We start from the raw sequence: 24,292 nt of genomic DNA, 5'->3' as shown, positions 1-24,292 counted from the left end.
TACTCCTCCATCATGCTTTCTTTGTTTTTTATTTCTATTTCAAGTTCCATCATTAAACTTTTCTTCTCACTAATTATCAATTGCATCAATTCTATTGAACATTTATGTAGAATATTGTCCCATTTTTCCATAAAACTAACTTTTTCTACACCAAAAGTGGGATTTTTTAAAAGTCGTAGGCCTCTTGGTACTCTATTAACTGAGATGTAATGTTCAAGGCCTTTTATATCCCACCATGCTTTGATTTCTTTAGTTAGAAGTTTTTCCATATCCCAAAATAAATTGGCCAGATTTTCAGTACAAATTTCTGGAACAGTAGTTGTGCTATTCTCATTAAAAATCCTCTGGCATAAGTCATTTCTTTTGTTGGCTCTTTCATTATTTCTGAACATTGTAAAGTCTGACTAATATATTAAGGAGGCAGCCGGTAACACAATAATCAAAAATACACATTTAAAACAAGGAAGGTGCCGGCGCCAGCTTCTATGCTCGACAGAGGAATCCAATGACCACAGTTAATAATACGTTTCTCCCAAATGCAACAGGGTGTCAGCTAAACCTAGTGTGTACAGACCTTTGGATGAGGCCTTTAAGTGAAAATGGTGTAAATTTACTAGGTTTTGAGCGACTGACGTATATTTTGTGACAAAAGTGCGATAGTGTAATACAGATCTAGTGCATAAATTAATAAATAAAAATATATCGATGTGATCAAATATTAAAATATTATCAATTTAATAAAACATATATCAGGACAAACAAACACACACAATTAAATACTTATACATGCCTTAATACTAATCATAGGATTTGGCAAAATATTTCATATATAGGCATGTTTGTGCAAATGTTGTATATAAAGTGCAATCGTAGTGCTAATAAATAATCAATAAAACAGTTCAAATTAAGAAATAAATATAGCAGCACAGGAGAGTATATAAAAAAGGATCAGCAAAAAACTTTAAGGCTAGATTCAAATATTTTTTTAAATGCTTTAAAATATATATATATATATTTGAATAGCTTGAAAGAGTTCATGTAATGCTTATCTGTGTTAAGTTCATTTCAGGTAAGAGTCAGCTGACCCAACGCGTTTCATCCATACATGGACATCATCAAGGGGTACTGATGGTCTGGGGTTATCACTATTTATACCCCTTTCTCAAACAGGACTCCATTCCCTTGTTTCACCCGCGGGTGAAGTCACTTCCGGTTTCTGGCATCCAGCAGCGTGCTCCAAATTGTTACTCTGTTACAAATTTATGTATTATGTGTTCCTGTTTAATTTTCTTATATGTTACATTGGTTCCTGCAGCCAAACCATGTAGCAATGGGGTCTGTAGTTCTCACATTCATTTGCCAGCTTATGTTCTCTGTCGCGTCATTTCCGCCCACCTCTTGCATCACATCTGCCTCCACTCTCTCCCATGTAACCCTGAGGAATTAACATTCAAGGCAATAGAACAAGTTAACTTGGGCGAAAGAGGAGGAGATTTGGGCAACAAACTGTCAAGAAGGGAGATGTTTTGGATATTTCAGCTTAACACTATGGCCCCGACTGGTTTCAACGAGAGTTATGAAATTGCCCCTTTCCTGTAAGAGGATGAGTTGGTTAACTGGCGATGGCTTTGAAGTATCTACAACCTTACCATTGCAATTACGCCATATCTCGTCTGATCTTGGAAGCTAAGCACAATTGGGCTGGGTCAGTACTTGGATGGGGGACCTCCTGGGAATACCCAGTGTTGTAGCTACAAACATCCCCAGTTGGGTGAATGGCCACTCAGTCCGTTAACAGAGTATGGGCACATCATAACTTGTGAAGCATGAAATAATCACTCAAGCAACTAATGATCTATAGTATGGACTTCTTGGACAGTTACCTGTTTTTCAAGTCCCAGTTCATCAATGGACAATTTTTTCTATATACTTTTTCATGTTTTACGAAAATGTATTAGATATATGGTGATATGTATGGTCAAATAATATCATATATAGATTCCTTTGGTTTAGCCGATCATTTCCATACTAAACCTTCCCTTTTATTAACTGCTGGTTTTTTATTTATTAATTTATATGTCCATTCAATATATTGGCCAGTAAAATGTTCTCCTTTTTATTATTAGTATTCACGACTACAACATAATGGTGACCCTACCAATGCCCTGATTGATGAAGACTGGGTGATTTTTCCGTCTCCTACGCAAGCGCAAAACAGACTCTGAGACGAATAGCACATTGTCACTCTTTTGAGGCGGAAGCCACTTTATCTAACAGAAGAAGAACACCATGCATGCGCTACACGCACCCTGAGAGAAGCCATAGAGGCACTGAGAGATAGCTGGGACAATGCGACGGTGAATGGGAGAGAGCGGAGGCAGATGTGATGCAAGAGGTGTGCGGAAATGACGCGACTGAGAACATAAGCTGGCAAATGAATGTGAGAACTACAGAGCCTATTGCTACATGGTTTGGCTGCAGGAACCAATGTAACATATAAGAAATTTAAACAGGAACACATAAAACATAAAATTGTAACAGAGTAACAATTTGGAGCACGCTGCTGGATGCCGGAAACCGGAAGTGACGTCACCCGCGGGTGAAACGAGGGAATGGAGTCCTGTTTGAGAAAGGTGTATAAATAGTGATAACCCCAGACCATCAGTACCCCTTGATGATGTCCATGTATGGATGAAACGCGTTGGGTCAGCTGACTCTTACCTGAAATGAACTTAACACAGATATGCATTACATGAACTCTTTCAAGCTATTCAAATATATAAATGTTTTTTAAAGCATTTTAAAAAATTCTTTGAATCTAACCTTAAAGTTTTTTGCTGATCCTTTTTTGTATACTATCCTGTGCTGCTATATTTATTTCTTAATTTGAACTGTTTTATTGATTATTTATTAGCACTACGATTGCACTTTATATACAACATTTGCACAAACGTGCCTATATATGAAATATTTTGCCAAATCCTATGACTAGGATTAAGGCATGTATACGTTTTTAATTGTGTGTGTTTTTTTGTCCTGATATATGTTTTATTAAATCGATAATATTTTAATATTTGATCACATCAATATATTTTTATTTATTAATATATGCACTAGATCCCTGTTGCATTTGGGAGAAACGTATTATTAACTGTGGTCATTGGATTCCTCTGTCGAGCATAGAAGCTGGCGCCGGCACCTTCCTTGTTTTAAATTTGTATTTTTGATTATTGTGTTACCGGCTGCCTCCTTAAGATATTAGTCAGACTTTACAATGTTCAGAAATAATGAAAGAGCCAACAAAAGAAATGACTTATGCCAGAGGATTTTTAATGAGAATAGCACAACTATTGTTCCAGAAATTCCTACTGAAAATCTGGACAATTTATTTTGGGATATGGAAAAACTTCCAAATAAAGAAATCAAAGCATGGTGGGATATAAAAGGCCTTGAACATTACATCTCAGTTAATAGAGTACCAAAAGGCCTACAACTTTTAAAAAATCCCACTTTTGATGTAAAAAAAGTTAGTTTCATGGAAAAATGGGACAATATTCTATATAAATGTTCAATAGAATTGATGCAATTGATAATTAGTGAGAAGAAAAGTTTAATGACGGAACTTGAAATAGAAATTAAAAACAAAGAAAGCATGATGGAGGAGTATAAAGTTGAGGAAAACTATAAGGAGAACGAAAAAGTTCTAAACAAGAAGCTTGAAAGAATTGAAGAAGCAGTCATTAAAGGTAAAGAAAATAAATTCCTAAGGGACAAACAGGACTATGCCAATAATAAAATTAAGCAATGGAGTAGATTTAATACTACCAATTACATGAGAAGGAATGATCGGAACAGAGAGGAATATCCTGGGAAACAATTCCTATCCAAGGACTTGAATGGTTTTAGGGGTGAAGCATGGAGACCATCACCCAAACCCCGGATTAACACAAAAAACAGATTTTCAGCATTACAGAGACTTGACTCCAACAGTGACACTGAACATCATTTTTTGTCACCAGGCCAAAACATAGTCTACGATCCAGGAAACCCCCTGCTCAGGGAGACCACCACACTAGCCTCACCGCTAAAAAGAAGATTGAGAGAAGGAGAGGAAAACGGGGTGGTGGGAGGAAGGATCATAAAAAGGAGGAACCTCCAGTAGACCTCAAAAGCAAAGGAATTTACAATCTTTCCTCACACACCTTAATCAGACCTGAAATCAACTTGCTTAGCAAAGGACTGAACTATACCCCGACTTCAAACATGAACAAATTTGATATGTTCATCGATTTAAATAAGTATGTGACAAATTTGACCTTGAAAAGACATTTTATTAGAAAGGAAACAGCTCCGATCAGGAATTATCAGGAACCATTATCAAAATCTGGACTAAAAAATAAATCAACTTATTATCTGTTGGAATCTAAAAGTAGTCACATTGAAATTTTCTATGAGAAGGTGAAGAAGGACTTATGCGATCTGAACATGAAAAAGGTCACTAAACAGAATCTTAAGAACAATGAAAAACATGCACTTAAAGAACTTCAACAAAATAAGGGGATCATCATTAAACAAGCAGATAAAGGGGGAGGATTGGTGTTAATGGACAGACAAGCCTACGTGAAAGAAGCCAATAGACTGCTGGGGGATAAAGACTCGTATATCATATTACCAAAGGACCCTTTGGAAGATTACACTGAGGAACTCAGAACTCTACTTTTACGTGGCCTCCGTGATGGAACTTTATGTAAGGAAGAATACCAATATCTCATGACAACCAATACTATTACCCCCATTTTTTACTTTCTGCCCAAAATACATAAATCATTGATAGATCCGCCAGGCAGACCAATTGTGGCCGGGATTGACTCATTAACTTCACACCTCTCAGAATATGTAGATGTCTTCCTGCAAAAATATGTGGTCAAGCTAGATTCCTATCTTAAGGATACCACAAATTTATTACAATATATTGAAGAAATTGAATGGAGGGATAACTATAAATAGATAACCATTAATGTACAAGTTTTATATACATGTATTGAACATGAGAAAGGGGTGAATGCATGTAGAGATGTCATGGAAGAGGATGTAACTATGGAGAACACTCACCGTGAATTTTTATGTGATCTTATGACTTTTATATTAAACCATAATTATTTTACATTTTTAGATGTGTTTTATCGCCAAATATGTGAAACAGCCATGGGCACCACTTTTGCGCCCAGTTTTGCTAATATTTTTATGGGCTGTTGCGAGAAAAAATACATTTATACATATAATCATTTCAAAAACAACATAGTCATGTATAAAAGATACATTGATGATATCCTCATCATTTGGAATGGTTCAGAGGAAGATTTTAAACAATTTTTAAGTTTCATTGACAGCAACGTTATGAATCTTAAATTTACATCTCATTATAGTACTACATCGGTAGAATTCTTAGACATCATCCTGAGTGAAGAAGAAGGGAGAGTGATTACAAAGAATTTCATAAGGGAGGTAGACACAAATAGTTATTTACATTATAGAAGTGGACACCTCAAAAAATGGAAGAACAACATCCCTTACTCGCAATTTCACAGGATTAAGAGGAATTGTATGAAAGAAAGAGATTGTAAAGATCAGATTAGACTGTACACTGAGAGATTCACCGCAAAAGATTTTCCAGCAGAGCTTCTAATTAAGGCAGCAGAGAGAACAAACTAAATAGAGAAGAGTTGTTGAAATATAATGACAAAAAAACTGAGAAGAACATTGTACCCTTCATCACGACCTACAATGGACATGAAAACAAAATCAAGGGATGCCTACAGAAGCATTGGAACATTTTACTTATGGACCTGGTTCTTAAAGATATTCTACCCCCTAAACCCACCATTCTTTTTAAGAAAAGCAGGAATTTGAAAGACACTTTGGCACCAAGCATGATAAGGGATGTGACCAAGATGAGAAATGACAACCTTTCCCCATGCTTGGGGTGCTACAAATGTGGTAGATGTAGTATTTGCAAATATCTACATCCACGGAGAAAAGTTTTTTATAGTTTTAATGATTCTAAAGAATATAAAATTAAGAACTTTTTAAATTGCAATTCAACATCAGTGATATACTTATTGGAATGTAAATGTGGCCTGAAATACGTTGGGAAAACCAAAAGACCCCTAAAACTAAGAATTCAAGAGCATATTCGTAACATCAAGAACAAAATAGAAGTGTCAAGAAGGGAGATGTTTTGGATATTTCAGCTTAACACTATGGCCCCGATAGGTTTCAACGAGAGTCATGAAATTGCCCCTTTCCTGTAAGAGGATGAGTTGGTTAACTGGCGATGGCTTTGAAGTATCTACAACCTTACCATTGCAATTACGCCCAATCTCCTCTGATCTTGGAAGCTAAGCACAATTGGGCAGGGTCAGTACTTGGATGGGGGACCTCCTGGGAATACCCAGTGTTGTAGCTACAAACATCCCCAGTAGGGCGAATGGCCACTCAGTCAGTTAACAGAGTATGGGCACATCATAACTTGTGAAGCATGAAAGAATCACTCAAGCAACTAATAATCTATAGTATGGACTTCTTGGACAGTTACCCATTTTTCAAGTCCCAGTTCATCAATGGACAATTTTTTCTATATACTTTTTCATGTTTTAAGAAAATTTATTAGATATATGGTGATATGTATGGTCAAATAATATCATATATAGATTCCTTTGGTTTAGCCGATCATTTCCATACTAAACCTTCCCTTTTATTAACTGCCGTTTTTTTATTTATTTATTTATTAATTTATATGTCCATTCAATATATTGGCCGGTAAAATGTTCCCCTTTTTATTATTAGTATTCACGACTACAACATAATGGTGACCCTACAAATGCCCTGATTGATGAAGACTGGGTGATTTTTCCGTCTCCTACGCAGGCACAAAACAGACTCTGAGACGAATAGCACATTGTCAGTCTTTTGAGGCATAAGCCACTTTATCTAACAGAAGAAGCACACCACGCATGCGCTACACGCACCCTGAGAGTAGCCATAGAGGCAATGAGAGATAGCTGGGACAACGCAAAGGTGAATGGGAGAGAGCGGAGGGAGATGTGATGCAAAAAGTGGGCAGAAATGACGCGACAGAGAACATAAGCTGGCAAATGAATGTGAGAACTACAGAGCCTATTGCTACATGGTTTGGCTGCAGGAACCAATGTAACATATAAGAAATTTAAACAGGAACACATAAAACATAAAGTTGTAACAGAGTAACAATTTGGAGCACACTGCTGGATGCCGGAAACCGGAAGTGACGTCACCCGCGGGTGAAAAGAGGGAATGGAGTCCTGTTTGAGAAAGGTGTATAAATAGTGATAACCCCAGACCATCAGTACCCCTTGATGAAGTCCATGTATGGATGAAATGCGTTGGGACAGCTGACTCTTACCTGAAATGAACTTAACACAGATAAGCATTACATGAACTCTTTCAAGCTATTCAAATATATAAATATTTTTTAAAGTATTTTAAAAAATTCTTTGAATCTAACCTTAAAGTTTTTTGCTGATCCTTTTTTATATACTCTCCTGTGCTGCTATATTTATTTCTTAATTTGAACTGTTTTATTGATTATTTATTAGCACTACGATTGCACTTTATATACAACATTTGCACAAACGTGCCTATATATGAAATATTTTGCCAAATCCTATGATTAGGATTAAGGCATGTATAAGTATTTAATTATGTGTGTTTGTTTGTCCTGATATGTTTTATTAAATTGATAATATTTTAATATTTGATCACATCGATATATTTTTATTTATTAATTTATGCACTAGATCTGTATTACACTATCACACTTCTGTCACAAAATATACGTCAATCGCTCAAAACCTAGTAAATTTACACCATATATATATATATATATATATTTATATATATACAAATATTATATATATATTGACTCCACACCTCCGGCACTCCAGGGGATTACTTGCTCAGGTGCCCTCCTCAGGGGTCAGCACCCCTCAATGTACGAAACCAAAGAAATAAGGCGGCACTCAGAGACTTTTCAATGAAGTGAAAATAATAGTGAAAAATGTGCTGCATAAGTCAATGTTTCGGGGACGTGCTCGCCTTCTTCATGACTAGTAAAACATCATACATGAAGTGAAACATAAATAGGTGCACTTACCAATAGTGATCCCCCCATCTGTGTGCATCATGGACGCGCTGCCCGCAGCTCCGGTCCCTCCACTTACGAGTACGCTTCACTGCTAGACCGAAAGTGAAGTAGCGGGAACCGGCAGCGCTGCCATTGAAACAAAATGAACAAAAAAAAACTTTTACTGCAAATACTTAAACACATCAAAAAACATGTAAATCGTAAATACAGTGACTTCAACGACTATTTAAGACATGTGTACAATAGTATCACATGATTACAGTGCATGAATAAAGTGGAATAGCTGTGTGCAAAGTATCATATCTAGTATTAAAATATCCATAAAATATATATATATATATATATATATATATATATATATATATAAGAAGAATATTTGTATTTAATAAAAATAATTATTATATTAAAAACTGCACAGCCATAGTGACACCTCTTATCTTAAAATATGTCTAAACCTCATAAATACCAGAATCTTGTATCAAAAATGTATGTGTAATAATATTTCTTATTAGATAAAATGTATTAATCCTAGAGAATCATTTAACCCCCTAGGTTTGACTGTCTAAGCGAAAAATCCAATTTGATTCTAGTTGTAAAAGTTTACATGCTCTGTTGACGCCTCGGGTCGATTCAGGTACTGTACCTAATCTATAATTTTGTATTTCAAAGTGGCCATATTGTGCTTAAATTCTGCAAAATGCTTTGCTACCGGTTGTTCTCCTGACCGTGACTGTAAGGCTATAAGGATGGCTGATCTGTGTTGTGCCATCCTTACCTTAAACTGGCACTCTGTGTTGCCTATATAATATAGCCCACAAGGACATATGATAATGTAGACTACAAATTTCGAACTGCAGGTTAAGAGCCAATTTATCTTATATTTTCTCCCAGAATGTGGGTGCACCCACTGTACCACCTACTGCCAAATAATTACAAGTAGTGCAACCTGAACACTTAAAGCAGCCGTTTTTACAACGCAAAAATGTGTAGGGGCTTTCTTGAACCCTGTGATGTCCATCTTCATCACTATGTCTTTTATATTCCTCCTCCATATATAACTTGGCATTAATCTAGTGTTACCCCCCAAATCTGTGTCAAAACACTTTTGCCCACCCTCATTCGGGAAAGCGTCACAACATCAAACAGGTGCTTACCTGCACCACAAGGTTTGTCATATATATCACCCGATGCCCTTGCGGTCTATTGTACATGGGAAAAACCACCTGACAATTTAAGGAGCAAATGGCCCTGCACCGATCAGCCATCAGGGCAGCCCTAGATGGAAAAGAGCAAGACCAACTGGTGGCCAGACACGTCAAGGAATCCAGACATGGGTTGGCAACCCTCAAATATAAAATGATTGACGGTGTACCTCTATCGCTAAGAGGTGGTGACAGAACCAAGGCTCTTCTTCGTCTTGAAGCTAGATGGATCTACACCTTGAACACAGTGTCACCCAATGGTCTCAATGAGACATTACCTTTAAATTGTTGTCTTTAAACCATTATTTACGTTAATTGCCATATAGTGTATGGGTGAGAAGGGGTTGCTCTGGTGATTATTTATGGTACATTATCGTTACTAACATATAAGTGTTTTTGAAAGGAAGATTACTGTTTTTTTGCTGTCTATCACACAATATACTGATTTAACATTTATTTTTTTATCCCCTATAATGTATCTCTCTATATGCCCATTTTGAGCTATAGCATGCACTTGCACATACTCCTTGAAGGTAAAGGATTGATTAATGAACATACTTAGAGGTATGCCATTTTTATTTTATTTTCATTGGATGTGTATATTGCTTTATTTCCTGTATTTGCATTATGTATATGTGCAGGGTACTTATCAGTGCACCCTGTTATGCGTTTCTCTGCCTGCATGCTGTTTTACATTACTTAATTTCTGTCCAGCATGACAGGGGTTAATTGCAGGCCAGGTAGCCTGATTTCCAAACAGCTGGTGAGCTGCAGGTGCCTGGAGGCGGTGTCTCTGTGCACCCTCGGCACTGATAGCAGTTCTACATTGTTTGTTAGTTATTTCCTGTTGCTATGGGCTGGTCGGGCCTCTTCTGATGTTATCAGTCAGCGCCTGATGATGCAGGAGTCAGCGCCGGCAGCATGCACAGGAAGGTGTATCCACTTGGTTGATTGGTGAAGGGTTAGGTCTAGACTATAGAGCGCTGATGGACCTGTGATGTCACACCCACATGACCCGACCTAAAAGGGGGAGGGGCAGGAATGCTAACAGGGGACCAAAAGTGTCCCCTCGCGGGCTCGCTACGCTCGCCACGCTGCGCTCGCCACAAATATTTATTCCCCCTCTATGCTGTAGTGGATGGTAACGCAGGAGCAGTCCAGCCTCCTGCAACGGTCTCGTGGTGGATACGTTACAGAGGTCCTTTAGCCACATAGGAAATAGCAGCAACCATTGGTGAAGGGGTATATAAGGTAGGATTGTTTATTGTATTTTCATGCCTGATGACGGTTTGTGATTAAAACCAAAACATTGCAAGTATGTGCTGATCTATGTTTTGTACTACAAGTCCCAGAGTGCCTTACCTGCAGTTGGATTATTTAATTTTTTAGGTTGTTGCACCTGGGCCAGCTCTTCAAGAAGGGTGAGTGTCGGCTGTGTTGTTAAAAATTAAATTACTAGGAGACCTAGGTCAGTATCCAATTAGCCCTGAGCATTTTCATGCGCTAATGGATTCCCCCGGGGCTGTCCAATTAGCCCCGAGGTCTGGCCTATAAAATAATCCCCAAAAAGTGCCAACACAATGGCGAAAACACATAGGTCTGTGAACTAATCATGGATTCTATATGTTTTCAGGCGAATTATCCTATTTGTTCACCTGAAACAAATAGAATATAGTGAAAAAGGGATTGCAGAAAAATTAGATTTTTCAATGAAAATTTCTGTTTTTCGTCCATGAAAAAATATTGGTGCTAATTGGATATCCCCCATATATTTATTATAAAAACACTGTTCTTAAAAGAAAACGTTTTAAAAAAATAAACAATTCCAATAGGCATCCATAAGCCTATATATTCTTTTAAATAACCAGGCAACACATATCTCAAACAACACATATCATCCCATAAGGGAAAATGAACATGAGCACAAAAAGGAGGGAATGTATATTATACTAGGGGAGGATATGGAGTCTCAGTGATAAAGTTCCAGTTACTGGATCGAAACAGGTCAGAGACTGTGGTTAACCACTATATTTGTTGATATCTCCGTGACTGCGCTGCCTCTCAACTACCCGGCTCATCTAAACAGACGGTCAGGACTGTATTATTGACATTGGGTCTCTCAGCAGTTGCTGCAGCAATACACCTAAAACATGCTTTAGGCAAGCGAGATGCTTTGTGTGTCTGCTTAAAAGAGAAGCGAGGATTAATATCAACCTTAATATTGCAAGATAACTTCTGTTCTAGGAGCATCGTTACAACAATAGATTAGATTGGTAATTAGCCTCCTATACAATTTTGATGACCTATTTGCTTGACATTTATCATTCTAAATGCTGGAGTTTATTGGTATTCTCAGACATCTTATATAAAATAGTAATTTCAGTTGGAACTACAAGTTTTTTTTATTGCAAGAACATTCAATTCATTATACAGTATGTACACATTCTGACAGTTGAAAAAAAACTTGTATTACATGTAACACTGTTTTACTTGGTTCTAGAATGATGGTAATTAATTAATTAATTAATTAAATATTTTTATATTGACCTAAATTATATGTTAGTGTCTTGATTATTTATTCTGCCATGTCATGCATTTTATTCTATGAGCGCAGTGCCATCCATTAATCTTTATAGCATTTTTCGAAACATACACTGCACAAGATAGTGAGTATGGATGGTATAGAGTCTGTCCTATCTCTTATTTACAAATTGTGAGTTCTCACATTCCTCTGCAGGCCCAGTGGCATCACAAGGGGGGTGCGGGCTGCACCCGGGTGTCACCTGCCGAGTGGGGACACCAAGGTGCTGCACTGTAGTATTAAGTGCAGCACTCGGCTCCTGACACTGTGAGGGAGCCGGCACTGCACACAGGATAGGGCAGTCTGCACCTCCTGCACAGTCCCCTCGGTCACCCCCGGTAAAAAGCACGGAACAACGGGGTTCTGACGGCAAGGCCGCTCCTCCTTTCTGCGAGGCCACGCACCATTTGCGTCGGCCGAGCCTTGCGCACAGCCAAGCCACGCGCACAGCATCCCTCCTCGTGCCTGGTGACACCACGGGGAGGGACGCCACTGTACAGGCCTCTCAGCTTTTGAGCTTCTTACAGGAAAGCAGTATTAGGGATATTAGATACAGCAAATAAAGATGTTATGGTAGAAATCTCATAAAGCATATTGTTGACCAATTAAAATAGCATAATGCAAAAATTACATCTATTGTTCACCAGTATTTAGGTACCATAAAGATGTCTAAAGAAAAAGAAAAATGCAATACTTCATAGTTTCCATCTTAAGTAATGGTTCTTGTTCCCACAGCTGAGAGCAAGAGCCATAAAATATTATCTGCCAGTTTAATACTACAAATCAAAGTCGGACTGGTTCGCAGGGGTACAGGAACCCCCAGTGGGTCCCACTGCCTAAGGGCCCACCCCCTCATCTAGGAAACAGGTTCCATACTGTGCACTTGAATTATACATTATACATATGTTACATTATACTGCACAGGACTATGGTGTATTTTCTACACTGCATTGCTGTTATTAATCTGGTACACTATCATGCATGCACTAGCTGTATTTGCTATATATTTATATTTTGTAAAGGGCCTAGATCATGCACTCTCTAGTGCAGGGGTAGCCAACCCGGTCCTCAAGAGCTGCTAACAATTCACATTGTTCAGATCACCCAGCAGGTGATGGTTTCATTACTCACTAACACATTTTAAAAGATCCATAGGTGGAGCTAATCATTTCACTTGTGATTCTGTGAGGAGACTTGGAAAACATGCACTGTTGGTAGATCTCGTGGCTGCCCACATCCCTAAGTATGGGACTTTATAGCCACATTCCCGTGGTGGGCCCTTCATGCCCCAGTCCGAAACTGCTACACTTTATAAAGTCAGACCATGATCTATAAGAAGACAGAGCAAATCTACCATATCAACTTACTCAAACTGAAGGAATAGCAAGTGAGGCCTAGAGTGGAGGTTAGAACATTCTTTATCAAAACAACAATTCTTAGTTTGCATATCCAACTTGTCTACCAATATCAAGAACAAATAGCACTACATCATAGTATTTTATAATTTTTCATTTGAATAACTTTTTTTTTTTAATATGGCCAGAGGATCTACTATAAGATGGATATGTCATTACTAAAGATGTGGTAAAACCCCAGAAAACTGCTGTTTACTGCAATACATATGGATCCCCTAATGTAATAAAAAGGTTTGCAGCAGATATTTGAGATGTCTGCTGTGAAGCAGAGGCACAGCAAGAATTCCATGGGGTTGCAATATGCCCATATGCATGAAGCTCTGGAAAGCATAACTTTATGGAGCTTCTGCCAAATAGGAAATGCCATCTATAGGTCATAAACCTGGAAGTTGGCCACACTACATTGATCTGCCTAGCTGAAATGGTTTTAAACTGATCATTACAACTAGCTTCATATAGTTAGAATTACCAGGCTTCCTATACAGGAGCAAATAGCTACATGAGTGAGGTGTATGACTGCAATGTATGAAGTTAGGAGTTTGTGTACCAGGTACGGTATGCTGAGGAAATGTGCATTTTATATACAGGGGAGGGGGATGTACTGTAAATGAAAGTACTTGAGCTAATCAACCAAACCTGCCTGTCCTGTCCCCAATACATTAGTACAACACTGACCTTCTCAGAAAAAAGCCCTGCAGAATAATATAGGAAAAACAAAAACATTTGAATGGATGGTGGTGAGTAGCAGACCCAGGGCATTTGGTTTGCTTGTAAAATATGCATTTGCTGTTAAGCATCAATAAAACGTAAAAAAAGCCCTTCTGTAATATAGCATAAACTACTCTCCATCTTGTGTATGAAATAAAAACATTGCTAAAACATGCACACAAAACAATATACACAGTCGAGTCACATTATTACGACCACCAGCTAATGGCCAGAGTAATCGCTGTGTGCAGCACGGACAGCAGCTACACTGGCTGGGAGTGACTCAATAAGGTGCTGGTAGGTTGGCACAGGTATCTGGAGCCATGCTGATTGCTGACTGCAGTGCATCCCACAGCTGACATTGTCTTGCGGAAAGATCCCAATCGCCTCAGAGAAGACAATCAGCATGTATGTGCTCTGCAAGGATGGATTCATAACCAAATTGGTTGAGGGTGCCTTTCACATGGACGAGTGGACACAAAGAATGCCATGAAAACATTCCCTAGACCAAAACACTGCCACCACCAGCTTGTGTCCTTCCAGAAATTGTTTCAGGGTGTTTGTTCTCTGTTTCTTGCCTGACACTCCAACATCCATCCGATTGATGAAGCAGAAAATGTGACTCATCGGAGAAAGCAACCCTTTGCCAATCAGCGGAGGTCCAATTCCGATAAAGGTGTGAAAATTGAAGCCTTTTCCGCTGATGCACCTTCGTTAGCATAGGTGCAGTGACTATTCGTTTTCTTCGGAGCCCCATACGCAGCAGAGTTCGCTGAACTGTCGTAGACACACGTCTGGTGGCCCCCAGGTTAATTTTGATGGTGAGCTGCTCCACTGTAGCGTGTCGGTCAGCCCTGATGCACCTTTGTAGCCAACGTTCACCTCTCACATCAACGGCACGTGGTGCTCCACAGTTTCCACATCGATTATTCACAATGGTGCCATTTGTCCAGTCACGATACACCTTCACCACAGCAGCACGCGAACAGTTCACAAACTACGCTATTTCAGAAATACTGCCACCCTTGGCCCGAAAGCAAATAATCATCTCTTTTTGCAACTCGGATAAATCTCCACTTATACACATGACAGCAACGAGAGATATGTGTGCAGACAGCCTATCGCACACCTTATATACCCACCAAGCCAGCGCACTGCATGTGACGTACTAATGTGACTCGACTGTGTACTCTGTATATGTACATGCAATAAAGAAAGCCCTTATCAGCTTCAATAAGTAAGAAGCAGTTAAGTAGAGTCGTGACTACCATCATCATCAGGCACCCGCAATTTATCCAGCCTTTTATAGGCATATATGTGCCTCTGTGAAAAATTCAGCAAACCTGCCATTACTGTACTCTGCCTATGTTAGAACATGCTTTAATCCGATATCCCTCCTATCCAGTTGCATTTAGACATAAATGTCATATTCATGGAAATATTCTTACGCAGTTATGCTTATATTTGTGCAGACATTTTCTGGGCATGCTCAGTACCAATTTCTGTATTTTGCATTATGCAAATTGGTGTAAATCCAACTCCACATCAGACTCTTAGGGCCAAACTTGCATGTTTTTCATGCTCAAAACACTCTCACGATTTAAACTCTCATCCAGATTAATCCCCATTTTGATAATACAACTTGACCAATGTAAAAGTGTGAGAGTTTACTGCTAAACTCTCCGACGTTCCAAACTCTCACCAATGCCAAATTACAATGGGGAAAATGGTGAGATTCCAAAGCCAAATGCTGAAAGAAGAGAGAATACACTACAGTGAGCTGCTACATTGGACAATAGAAGATCATATACAAATATAATAAAATGGACACTAGATGGAATTACACAATGTATCACATGGAGCAATGCCAGAAAGTCATTGTGCTATAACTAATGAAATGACAAGATGCATGAAAATTTCACATGGATTAATATTTTATAATATAGAGTCAAATAGGGTAAGCTGTAGAGAAAACATATTTAGCTCTGAATCCCACAATGACTGCTGCTCTTGCTGGCAGCTGTTGGCACTGGATTATATGATGCCTGTATGACAGAAGCATTGGATGGCTGCTGTAAGGGAAGTGGCATTATATTATATATGAGACCAGCGCTGCCCCGGTATTTACAGTTATGGCTGGAATTAGCCTATTGTGGTTGTAGAAATATGCTGGAATATGGAATGATTATGCTACAAGAACCAGCTGTTTAGAGACATGTCATTGGACAAGAGGAGTAACTTTAAACATATTTGGAATGAAACAGTGGAATCAGTTACACAGATACGCACCACGGACCAATGGGAATTGCTGTACAGATATATTATATGGGTTGAGTTGTTGGGATATGGCATATTTTACTAAAAAATATGCCCTAAACTTGTATTTAAATTTTGAATTTGATTAGTGGAAATATTATGAGATTTGTTTCTAATATTCCTGTTGCATAACAACTGTAAGTATGTGAAATAACCAACCTGTAGAGAATATTGCACTTCTAAAATGTGAACATAATGAATAAAACAAAAGTATCCTCACTCATTGCCCTCATTGATTTTCACTGATTGCCACAGTCCCCAATGAATACACCAGCACTGTCCCTCTTTACTATGTGAGCACTGCTCCTTCTCCTGACTGTACTAGCAGTGCCCTCATTCAGGATACTGTGCCTGCACTGATAATAATCAGCATTGTTCCTACTGAACATGCCAGCAGTACAGACTCTGATTATAAATATTAGCTGGAAAAATATAATATCACATGAAATAACAGGATGAAAAGTATGCATAAATTGCATTTAAAAAATTACAGTTGTTAGAATATATTGCTTAGAAGAATAGGTTATCAGTATATTTTAATAAAGTGAATTGAATTAGGAATATCTTACATAAGAAGATGAGGACGTGCAATGATAACCTACATGACACAATCAGAGCTGTTTCACTGATATTGTATGTTACAGTCATAATTTAGAATGGTCATTAAATGAACTGTATCTTTATGAAAAAATATGGATTTCATGGCTGATATCATTGGGCAATAAACACAATTATATTAATGCTGTATATTTTAGAGCCAAGTGACAGGACTACACAAGCTGTGTAAATTGACTGCTGTTATACAGGGCTATCAAGTGACTTGTTTTCACATACACCAAATCAACACTGCATATGTTGTGTGAATGGAGCCCAGGTGGTCAGTCCCCTGAGGGTCACTTCAAAGATTAAAAACTTCGGCCTCACATGAAGCCCACGCCTGGGAGCTCAGCTTTGTCTCTCGCTCATCATCACAAACTACTTGTGATTTATAACTAAGGCTTTGGAACCAAATTTTCTCAGGACAAGATGGTTGCAAATAAATGTGACTATACAGTTCCCTACAAGACATTAATGGTAATATATCTGAGTAACTTATAAGGGTAATGTCTCTCATTGGTTGAAAACCTTTAATTTCTACCAATTTCACAGCAATTTTTCTGACTTTTTCTTAGCGCAATTTGTCTGACTTTTCTTAAAAGACAGCATTATTTAATAGAAGAGGGTCTCGTGCTAAGCCCGCTCTCAGACAACAGTTCTGAAAACAGTTATTGTTTGTAACTGATCAATTAAATAATTCAAATGTTTTGATGTTTATCAGACATTTATAGAGGGGTTGGGTATGGGTTCCTGGCGGTCGGGATGCTGCCGGTCAGAATACTGACAGCGGCATCCCGACAGTTAGAATCCCCACACCCGTAGGTAAGTATACTACCACTAACCCTAAACCCTACCCTAACCCTCCCTCACCGGTGCCTAAACCTGACCTCCCCCTAGTGCCTAAACCTAACCTCCCACTCCCCACACCCTAACCCTCCCTTCCCAATGCCTAAACCTAACCTCTGCCTAGTGCCTAAACCTTACCTCCCCCTAGTGCCTAAACCTAACCTCCCCCTCCCCGGTGCCTAAACCTAACCTCCCCCTCCCCGCACCCTAACTCTCCCTCTCCAGTGCCTAAACCTAATCTCTCCTAGTGTCTAAACCTAACCTCCCACTCACTGCATCCTAACCCTCCCTCCTCAATGCCTAAACCTAACCTCCCCCTAGTGCCTAAACCTAACCTCCCCCTCCCCGCACCCTAACTCTCCCTCTCCAGTGCCTAAACCTAATCTCTCCTAGTGTCTAAACCTAACCTCCCTCTCCCCGCACCCTAACCCTCCCTCCCCAATGCCTAAACCTAACCTCCCCCTAGTGCCTAAACCTAACCTCCCACTCTCCGCACCCTAACCCTCCCTTCCCAATGCCTAAACCTAACCTCTGCCTAGTGCCTATACCTAACCTCCCCCTAGTGCCTAAACCTAACCTCCCCCTCCCCGGTGCCTAAACTTAACCTCCCCCTCCCCTCACCCTAACTCTCCCTCTCCAGTGCCTAAACCTAATCTCTCCTAGTGTCTAAACCTAACCTCCCACTCACTGCACCCTAACCCTCCCTCCCCAATGCCTAAACCTAACCTCCCCCTAATGCCTAAACCTAACCTCCCCCTAGTGCCTAAACCTAACCTCCCCCTCCCCGCACCCTAACTCTCCCTCTCCAGTGCCTAAACCTAATCTCTCCTAGTGTCTAAACCTGACCCTCCCACTCCCCGCACCCTAACCCTCCTTCCCCAATGCCTAAACCTATCCTCCCCCTAGTGCCTAAACCTAACCTCCCCCTCCCCGCACCCTAACTCTCCCTCTCCAGTGCCTAAACCTAATCTCTCCTAGTGTCTAAACCTAACCTCCCCCTCCCCGCACCCTAAACCTGACCCTCCCCCTTTAGTGCCAAACCCTAACCCTCCCCCTAGTGCCTAACTCCTAACTGTCCCCTAACCCCCGATATTTACCTCCGGGTTGCTGGTGGTCGGGATACTGGAGCCAGGATCCCGACGCTGTTAGGATTCCGGCACTAGTATTTAGATTGTTGGCATCCTGCATTCCAGGATGCTGACTACATACCTTATAGACATCAGTATATAACATATTTTAGTCATTTGTACGCAACGTAAGATTTCCTAGAGTTGACATAACTTTATTGAAATTGAAAAAGCCAAGAGTACCAACAATACAGAACAAATAACCATAGGAACAAGCTACAGTAGAAAAACAAAAACGGTTCAAAAAGAGAATGCAAAATAACGTTAAAGAAAACTGTCATATTGACTAGATGGGATGTGAGAAGTACCGGAGAGTATAAAGTCAGCCAAACATCAGAGCTGACATAAGTAGCAGGAATCACAGTTTGCATAGGGTTTTATAATCTAACAGAAATAATCATACTAGTTTTAGTGGTGCAAGTTATATTAAGGCCCATTATATTATTATTAACATTATTATTCACATTTATTTATATAGTGCCAGCATGTTCCATAACACTTTACAACTGTGTAGATCACATTAAAAATAAAACAATTATATATAGGCAAAGTTCTGACACCATGAGAGACGTTATACAGTATGTTGCACTGCATTTGTGGAGTGAATCTATACACAGAAAAATAGTCATTAATCCAGAGCTGCATGTTATGGAGAACAGGGCCTGCTTCAGAGCAAGTAAAAAAAAAAAAAAGAGTAATTTCCATCTTTGTCAAAACCATGTTGCACGGCAGGTGAGGCTGATTTTAGAAAATTGAGAGAGATTTAGGGTATATATACTAGAGTGCGGGTTTATAGAAGTGGAGATGTTGCCCATTGCAACCTATCAGATTCTAGCTATTATCTTCTAGATTGTGCTAGATAAATTATAAGTAGAATGTGATTGATCGCTATGGGCAATAACACCACTTCTGATACCCTGCACTTTAGTAAATATACCCCTTATAGTGTATGCACAAAGCTGTCCAGTATTTGATCACTACATGAAAAAGCAGATTAGATTTTTCCTGCAGGCAAAATTAAAAAAAATGCATTTGTACCTGTTGCAGTGCAACATGGTTTGTTCCAGGAGCAAATTGCTCCTTTTTTTTTTTATTTGCTCCTAAATCTGATTCAAACCAGCAGTTGTCAAGTTCTGCTTTTGCTCTGTCATACTATGAAAAGCCTTTCCGTACTGCATTCTTAATTTACAGAAGCATTCTGATATTCTTTATAATCTCGACCATGCTTGGCGACTTTCTGACTGCCTGCTCTGGGAGGGGGCAACCAGATTGGCACAGCAGCCGCATAGATGAGAAGCACATGGTGGCATGATCACATCATTGTAGCACCGCCCCCATTATACAGTGTCGAGAACGCAGGCATTGTAAAGCGCGGACGTGGCTACGATGTTGCGATTCAGCACAATTAACATCATGGGCCCCCCTGGACAGTACATGGGCGGCTGCATGGGGTTGGCAGCCGGCTCCGGGAGACTTGCCCACTCTTCTGGGCAGAGGCGTATCTATAATGGACGAAGAATGTTCTGTGCACACGGGCCCCTGGGTCCAGGGGAGCCGACACCGCACACCCTGCACCCATATTTTCTAATATGTACCTCTCCGAGATCCCGCATCGGGTGTCTCAGCCATGTACAAAATGCTGGAAAATGGGCATTTCCCAGCATGTTGCACATGTGCAGCGAGGAGCGAGGAGTGCCCAGAGTCTACTGCTGCAGCGATCAGCAGTCAGTCTGCTGCTGGCTGCCGGGGAGAGAGGAGGGTGCCCAGGAAGGGGAAGGCACGCATGTCCCCTCTCTAATTATGCCCCTGCACCTGGGAGGGCTGCTCTGGGAGACTTGCCCACTCTTCCCAGCGGCTGGGAGTCCCACACAATTTTTGGGAGCCTCCCGCCCGTTTCGGGAGAGTAGGCAAGTGTGATCTAGACTGATTATATTTTAATTCTTCTGTGTGATGTACAGTAGTTGAGCAGGACTGAGAACATTTATGTCTCTTGTGCCAGCTAAACAAACTTTCACTGGCAGAATGAGGGAGGGGGGTTTCACAGAACATTTTTTAAAATTTCACATATCTTTAATTAATGGAGTGGGAAGATTTATATGTTGCATTGTCTATATAGAATAGTTCTATAATGTACTGGGAGCTGTGATATTTTGCACAATATTTATGGGAGTTGCATGTTACTCCACATCCCAACTGGTAGATTCAAAATTGGAACCGGGGTGTGGCTGCATCAAAGTGGGTGTAGTAATGCCCCCAGTGGGCATGGGCACTGTATGGAGGGGTCATATGAGCCAGAGTTAGGAAATGCATATGAGTATTATACTGTACTGTGTAGAATAGGCTATGGATAGAAATATGTTGCGTTGTATTGTGGAGTGCGAACAGTAATACTATATGTTGCAATTTAAATTATGTACTACTTCTATAAGGCAGTATAAGGTATTATAGGAATAACTTTATAATGGTAATATAATATAAAATATATGTACATATTTATGGGTTACTGAACTTAGAATTGGTCAAAGTGAAATTATTGTATATAAAATCATTACATTTTTGTTTAGTGCACAAAATCTATTATTCATGGGTATTGCTAATTATCACGTTCCTGTTTAGTATAATGTGAACCTGTCTTCTCCTATAAATATGATATGTTTCCTGTTAAGTTGACAAACCCTCCACTCACACATTAGATTGTGTGCTGTATAAATCTTTGTTTCAGATTAAACATCCCATTTGCTAACAATATTTGTAAAATGTTTAGGGTTTATAAATCACTTTAGGGACTCAGATGGGAGGTTTATCTTACTGTAGACAAAACAAACTTCTTCACCACAAAGGGGAGATTAAAGGAACATGGAACACTTTACAGCACTGCGCTCAAACTTTACAGAGATCATAAAAGCACAGGTCAGGTTTAAACGTTAATGACAGAGTGATTTCATTCTTTGTTTTTTGTAATATTTTTCATAGGGCAAAGTCAGTGCACAATACATTATTTTAATACATTTTGGGTGACATATATTTAAGTAACATTTACTTTCATTGTGTTTCATTACAGCAGATCTGCAATGCCCTGTTGACAAATGTAATATCTAACAGTGGTTGGGTTTAAAGCAAAAGGGAATGCTGCAGTTATTTACACAAAAATATGTGTTTTTTATAAACTAAACTTTGGCCCCACTTTCTTTGTACATCCTATAGTACTGGGTGCTGAATACACAGTGACACAAACCTCTTGTCAGCTTCTTGCACTTTAGTGATGTCAGAGATAGCTGACAAAGAATGTTTAATGATTCACATCAGAAACCAATCAGATTCTAGCTATTATCTTCTAGACGGTGCTAGGTAAATGATAGGTAGAATCTGATTGGTTGCTAGGGGCAACAACTCCACTTCTAAAAACTCTCACTTTAGAAAATACACCCCGTAGTCTCAGTGGCGTATCTAGAGTGTGCACAGAGTCTACTGCGCATGCACAGAATGCCGGAAAATGGCCGCCGCTGCCATGTTATGGCATTCTGCGCATGCGCAGTAGACTCCGGGCACACTCCAGTGCCCGGAGCCTACTAATGCTCTGATGGCTGGCCAGCCGCGTCAGTCGGCTGCCGGCCACCGGGGAGAGAGGAGGGGGCCCTGCATGGGGAGTGCACATGGGCCCCCTCCTCTCTTAGTCTAAATTCTCACATACAGTGCTAGCATCTGTTTTTGTCAGTAGCCAATTAGGCTACCATTGTGTTTTGGGATTGTGGAATGAAAAGTGAAGCACAAATTATGTACATATCTGCACCTAAGTTAAATGTAAATAATGATTAGGTGCCTCCCAGGAAATTAATAGGGGCACTAATAATAACATATGGAATATAAAACATGATGCACCAAGTAAGAAAAGCGACTTTCTTTTTCTCTAATGAATCAAATCTGTACCCAAACAAGACTATTTTGTAAATGACCGTGAATGTAACTTAAACAACAAGGCAATCAATAATTAGCCTGTCCTCAGAAATGCCCCACTGTACCTAATCTTATCAGTGTATTTTTGTGGAATCAATAACGACATGCAAATTAGGATTGTCATGTTGTGGTGGTAAACTTCTTGCACTTTATATAAATTAATTTGTATTTATCTAATAAAATGTGTTATAACTGTTGACTCTGCACTCGTTCTTATCAGTGAATTTAATTCTGTTTTATACATACGTTAGACCCACACTGACTGCACACTTTTTCTAGTTTCATCCAGGAAAATTAAATACAATTTAATATCATCAAAGCCCTCAAAAATTGCCTATAACTGCTAAAGAGAACTCTTGTCTTGCTTCCGTATATCTCCTTATGGGACAAATTATTAACCACTAATATTTTTTCGAAAAATGTCACCAAAATTTTAGATCTTTTTGTATTATCAAATTATATAAATAATAACTAATTAAACATGATTCAGCATAATATTTTTTAATAAATATGTTAATTTGTTAATAAATCAAATTTAAAAAGCTTTAAAATGTAAAACACTATTTTATAGGTAAAAAAAACTTTAAAGTAAAACTTATCTTATGGAAAACACATTTTGGCACAGAACATTATGTTATAGTGAGGGCTGGATGTACTAAGCATTGCATCCGTGATGCGGTACATCCCCCTTGAGTTCGGGATTCAGGAACTGACGGCCCGATTCAGACCCGCTCGCCAGGCTGCGTTCGCACGCAGCCTGCCAATGATTGCAATCTGCGCATGCATCGCAGTGCGCATGCTTGAACTAGTTCATGTAATCAGGAAGCGTTCGCTTGCTGCACATAGACAGCTCGCTAGAATGAGTGACAGCACAAGCCGTTTATGGGAGGTGACAGGGGATTGGCGTTGAAAACGGAGGTGTGGTGGTGCAAATGCAGGCATGTCTGAGCATCTTAACGCCGTTTCAGAGGCATGCATAATTAAGATGCAGCATCATAGTACACGTCACATGGTTGTTTTACACTGAAGCACTCGCAGTGCTAGCGGTAGGGTATGGTCGATGTTCGCTTCCGATGGTACTCGATGTTACTGATTGTTGCATACGCTTGATGGAGATTGTTGCATACTTTGGCTGAGTGCGAATGCATCTAGCGAGCGGGTCTGAATTGAGCCCTGAGTTCCTGCTGAAAAATAGCACTGTATATATAGCCCCAGAAAGAGCAGTACTCCATATAAAGCATTATTGGTGAAAGAAACTCAAACTGGCCACACCGTGTTCAATGGCGGCGCATGCATCACTTCCGGTCCTGAAACCAGAAGTGCATCATGATATACATATTGCGTTGCCATTGGGACTTGGTTGA

General features: G+C 39.5%; 2 pseudogenes; both read left to right on the top strand.

The window, feature by feature from the left end:
• The first annotated feature begins 1,635 nt into the window (after positions 1-1,635).
• LOC148505674 (5S ribosomal RNA) lies at positions 1,636-1,754 on the top strand (annotated as a pseudogene).
• Positions 1,755-6,347: 4,593 nt separating this feature from the next.
• On the top strand, positions 6,348-6,466 carry LOC148505673 (5S ribosomal RNA; annotated as a pseudogene).
• Positions 6,467-24,292: the final 17,826 nt, after the last annotated feature.

Source organism: Taudactylus pleione, unplaced genomic scaffold (genome assembly GCF_031769625.1).
Source record: "Taudactylus pleione unplaced genomic scaffold, aTauple2 ptg000444l, whole genome shotgun sequence".
NCBI classification, from domain to species: domain Eukaryota; kingdom Metazoa; phylum Chordata; class Amphibia; order Anura; family Myobatrachidae; genus Taudactylus; species Taudactylus pleione.
This window is presented reverse-complemented; position numbering and strand designations above follow the sequence as displayed.